We start from the raw sequence: 5,452 nt of genomic DNA, 5'->3' as shown, positions 1-5,452 counted from the left end.
CGGCAGTGATTGTACTACATTGGCTGATGTGAAACTCTAAATGCTGGAACAGAAAGAGGTGGTGCTATTCAGTTCCTAATCCTTGAAGAACTGCTGTGTAGTAGGTACTGAGAATTACCTGGTACACATTTAGTGTAACAATGCAAACAAAGATTGGTCTATCAGCACAGGCTGGCTATTTCAAAGCAGAGAAAATTAGGGAAAACCCATCTGTATATTCAATGTATCTATTTCTCTAAAGTAAAATCTTTTATTTTTAATGTATAATTGACATTCCAGTACAAGCACATTCTGATGTCTGTAATTTGATGCAGGGAACCATTCATAATCCCACTACTATAATCTAGATACAAGACCTACTCAACATATCCCAAAGTCTTTTTGGGTCTTGTTTTTATTAGCTCTTAAAAAGTGTTTTATTTCATAACCATAGTTTTAACCATCAGTACTGTGTGGTGTAGTGAAATTCTCACATTTACTCCCTAGTGTAATGTAAATTATACCATGCTATCTATCATTCAGTACCTATCACCAACTATCTGTATTCCCTCTAAGTTATTAGAGATACTTCATGAGCAATTGTTAGTTTATTCCATGAAAGGTTTATTTTTTTTTTTCTGAGTGTTTCCTTCTTTCACAAGTTGCCTTGTATGCACATTCCATACTTCCTTTAGCAGGACTTTGGTTCTTTCTCTGTATTGGTATTTATGAATGATGCTGCTGCAATAAGGGACCACAGCTATCTCTCTGACACTCTTCTCTCAGTTCTTTTAGTAGGATACCCAGAAAGAGGATGCCTATACCACTTGGTAGCTCTATTTATAATTTTAAGGAGCCTCCATATTGTGTTCCATCACTTGTAAAATTTTCAGATTCTTTCACATCACACAGGGTCTTGAGAACTACAACATTCTAACCAACCTCACTTTTTTTGTAATTGTATCTTAATATAATTGCAAAAATGTAGCAGTTACTATTTTGTAGTCACATTTTTAGTTTTGCTGATGGTTATGTTAAGCATGCTTTTAAATATTTCATTGAAATTTGAATGTTTTCTTTAGAGAATTGTCTGTTTGGATCATTTGCCAATTTTAAAATTCCTTCCTTTCTTTTTCCTTCCCTTTCTTCCTGTATTCATTCATTTATTCATTCACTCCTTTCTTTTTCCTTCCTTCCTTCCTTCCTTCCTTCCTTCCTTCCTTCCTTCCTTCATTTCTTCCTTTTTTCTTTTCCCCTCTCTTCTTTCCTCCCTCCTTTTCTTTCTCCCTTTGTTTCTTTCTCTCTTACTTCTTTTCTTCATTCTTCCTTAGTTAAGAAACTCTAAATATTTCTTATAATTCTGAAAATTATATCCTATCAAATATCTCAATCTATTTTCTCTTATCCCATAGTCTGTATTTAGTGTGATGTAAGCCACCTGTTCAGTTTAGGATTCATTACTTGTGCTTAGGGGTCATATTCCATAGCTCACTGTCAGACCTATGCCAATTTTTCCTCCATATTTTCTTCTAGGTGCTTTCAGGTTCAGGTTTAATAGTGAAGATTTAATCCATCTTGAGCTGACTTTCACTTTTGGCTTAAAGTAGAGGTCCTTCTTCATTGCCCATGACTATTCTTTCATAACAGCAGCATTTGCTGGAGAGACTGCTATTTCACTGTGAATCCTTTAAATGGATGTTAAAAATTAGTTGATTATAGGTTCATTTCTGGGTCCTCTATTGTGTTCAATTGGTTTATATGTCTGTGTTGATGACAGGACCACACTGTTTTAATTACTAGAGTTTTATAGTCTATTTTGAAATGAGACAATGTTGGGCCTCCAACTTTATTCTTTCTCAAGATCTATTTTTTCTATTCTGGGTCTTTTATGACTCAACATGAATTTTAGAATATTTTTTGTATTTCCGTAAACTTTCCATTGATGTTATGATGGTAAGGATTTTGAAACTAGTACCATGGACATCTTAAAATAGTTAATTCATTCAGACCGTGAGAAGATAAATTATTTCAACTTTTGTGTTTTCTCTATCATCAACATCTTGAAGTTTTCATGATACGAGTCTTTAATTTCTTTGATTGAATTGATCATTAATATGTCACTTATTTGGATGCTGTACTAGAGTTTTCTGGAAATGCAGAATTTACAGAATGAATCTTTCCCCTTTCTCTGTGTATAAAAAGGGTATTTGTTAGGATGACTTAGAGGCTGTGGTCCAGCTAATCCAACAATGAACCTATGAACAGAAGGTCCAAGAATTCAGTAGTTGTTCAGTATACAAGGCTGGATATCTCAGCTGATCTTTTGTATATGCCAGAATCATGAAGTACTTAAGGATGCTCCAATGTCAGTGAAAAAAAAATGATTTATTAGAAAAGTAAGTGCGTTGTCCCCGCGTGTGTACACCTTATCTTAGCTGGTCTGCCCGAGATCCCCTGAGCTTGAACCTTAGTTCCCCGCACGGTCCCATTTCCACTCCGACAAGATGAAAGAAACGATCATGAACCAGGAAAAACTTGCCAAACTGCAGGCACAAGTGCGCATTGGTGGGAAAGGAACTGCTCGTAGAAAGATGAAGGTGGTTCACAGAACAGCCACAGCAGACGATAAAAAGCTGCAGTTCTCCTTAAAGAAGTTAGGGGTAAACAATATCTCTGGTATTGAAGAGGTGAACATGTTTACAAACCAAGGAACAGTGATCCATTTTAACAACCCTAAAGTTCAGGCGTCTCTGGCAGCAAACACCTTCACCATTACAGGCCACGCTGAGACAAAGCAGCTGACAGACATGCTTGCCAGCATCCTAAACCAGCTCGGTGCAGACAGTCTGACTAGCTTAAGGAGACTGGCCGAAGCTCTGCCCAAACAATCTGTGGATGGAAAAGCACCACTTGCTACTGGAGAGGATGATGATGATGAAGTTCCAGATCTGGTGGAGAATTTTGATGAGGCTTCTAAGAATGAAGCAAACTGAATGGAAGCAACTTCTGAAGAAGATGACATTTGCAGAAGTTACAGGAGCTTCTATTTTATATCATGACTGCTTTTTAAAAAATTTTTGTTTATTATGGATCTGATAAAATCTAGATCTTTAATATTTTTAAGCCCAAGCCCCCGGACAATGCAGCTCTTTTCAGTTTTTGCTTATATCTAATTCTTTGTGGCAAATTAAGCTGAAAAAGCCTGGGAATAAAGTTTGGAAAAGGTTAATAAAATTCTTTGCGTAGTAAAAAAAAAAAAAAGTAAGTGCACACAGTAAAAAAGCAACGCTTCTATCTTCCGTGTCCTTATATAGGCTTCTACCAGAAAGTATGACCCAGAATAGGGGTGTGTCTTCCCATTTCAAAGGTCTGGATTAGAAGTGGATCTTACTATGTAAAATTAAGCAAAAATCCCTCACAGATATACCCCTTCATTTTTAAAGTTTTAGTAAATCCAGATTATGTCAATTAGACAACCAAGAATATCCATCTCGATGCTATAAAACATGCGAATTTGGCTTAAAATTTTTTTTAGGTTGTTCATGGAAGTGCAATTGATTTTTGAATGTTAATCTTGTATCCTAGTGTACTAACTATGGCTTTTGATGAGCTCTCAGTGTACAAAGTGCTTGCATCAGCAAAGAAGAAAGTTTAAACCCTTCTTTCCAGTTTGGATTCTAAAGGTTTTTGTTTGATTTTGCTTGTTTCCATATTTTTATATTTACCTTTTTCTGTTGAGTTGCTCTAGCTACAGTTTCTAGTCTTATGTTTACTAAAAGAAGTGATGAGAGTGAGCATCATTGTTTTGTTCCTGACCTTGTAAGCAAGTATGTTTTCACCACATACACACACAGGCACATACAAACATCTCTATACACATATTAAATATATATGTCTGTACCCTATACATAGATGTGTGTGTTTGTGTGTTTTACATACACCAGTAGAAATAAATGCATGTACACAGATACATATATTTGTATATGTACACACATGCATATGTACATATGCACATACGTATGTACATGTTAGTGTGTATACTCATTCATATAGTAAATCCTATATATTAATATAGGATTTTCATTATATGGGCAAGGCATTCAAGATAAAACAAGAGTTAAAGTAACGGATATTTAATATCACCATTGTTTGTGCAATAAGATAGTTATTTTAAATTTTAAACTATACTTTCAAAATATGGGGAGAAAAGAAATGTGTATCTTTACTTCTAAGCCTGTCTTCCTTGTTCTTGTCGTCCTGTGTGTGACTGTAATTTGACGAAAATTTTATCACACATTGACTATGCTCTGGGGATCTTGAGATTGTCTGTCATTGATTAATCTTTTTATTTTGCCACCTCTCTCCATTTCTATAACTGTTTTATTTCAGTTTTTCTCCTCTTGAGCATGTTATCATGATGTCCACTATAACTGAGCTTCTCTGAAGCCATTACTCTGATCCACTTATAAACTAAAAAAGGAACTCTTGTAACTCCACGCTTATATCCCCAGGGCCAGTGTCTGATACAAGGAGGTTTTTTTTTTTCCAGTTCCCAGGAATTCTTTGAGTTTATTCACTGTGGAGTCCTATATCTACATCATAAATAGGTCTAAGATACCAAAGATTAAACAAGTTTCACTTTGTTAAAACTTTAATAATTCTCATAGCTTATTTACTATTATTTCCTTCTGGATTCAGATAATTTTAGATAACCTTTTAGTTTAATTTTTAAAAAATCAATTTCTATAAAAATTAATAAACTCAATCTTTCCAATAAACTAATCAATCAGTGATTGATTAGAATGTTAACATATTTTAGCTTCAAATGGTCGAATCATTAAAATGATTCAGTCAAATTTCCAGGCAGTTTATTTGGAAAGGGAGTTGTACAACTTCACCATAGGGATAATTTTTCAAGTCCTAGTGTATTTTAGCACTGATGAGGCAATGGTCTGATGAGAAAACCAGATGACTTTGAAGCCTTTAGAAAGGGGATAAGGGGATTCTCTGGAAGGTGACAGCTGTCTACAAACTGAAAAATGGTGAGGGGTTTGCAGATATTGGTTTTCTGTCTACCTACTCTTCTAAAAAAAAAAAAAAAGAACTAAAGAGAAAACAGGTAGGCACAAAGAGGAAGCACTACCCAAATAGGTTAGCAAATGCAAGTAGAGTGTTTGTTTGTCAATTCTCTGAGAGCTTATGTCTAGAAGATGAGCAAGGAGGAAATCACAGCTAGCCATGGACTTTGATTTTTACTCACATTGGCATCCTTTTCTGAGAAAACCTCATGCAATAGGAACAGGTAGGAGAGAGAATGGATCCACATTCAAAGTCATTTTTTTTTAAATAGAAATCTATTTGATTCATCAATATTTCCAGAGTTTAGCTCTGTCATGGGGCACCTTTCTTTAGGAGAATTCTGTAAATGTGTTTTCTGTAAGTACGAGAATGTTCTTTCCTGACATACAGTAGA

The 5,452-nt window shown here is 35.1% G+C and overlaps 1 pseudogene; it reads left to right on the top strand.

Moving 5' to 3' along the window:
- Positions 1 to 2,483: 2,483 nt before the first annotated feature.
- LOC114625924 lies at positions 2,484 to 2,987 on the top strand (annotated as a pseudogene).
- Positions 2,988 to 5,452: the final 2,465 nt, after the last annotated feature.

The sequence above is a fragment of the Grammomys surdaster genome, unplaced genomic scaffold (genome assembly GCF_004785775.1).
Source record: "Grammomys surdaster isolate TR1022 unplaced genomic scaffold, NIH_TR_1.0 224, whole genome shotgun sequence".
Lineage (NCBI taxonomy): Eukaryota > Metazoa > Chordata > Mammalia > Rodentia > Muridae > Grammomys > Grammomys surdaster.
The sequence above is the reverse complement of the archived record's forward strand: the minus strand, read 5'-3'. Positions and strand labels throughout refer to the sequence as shown.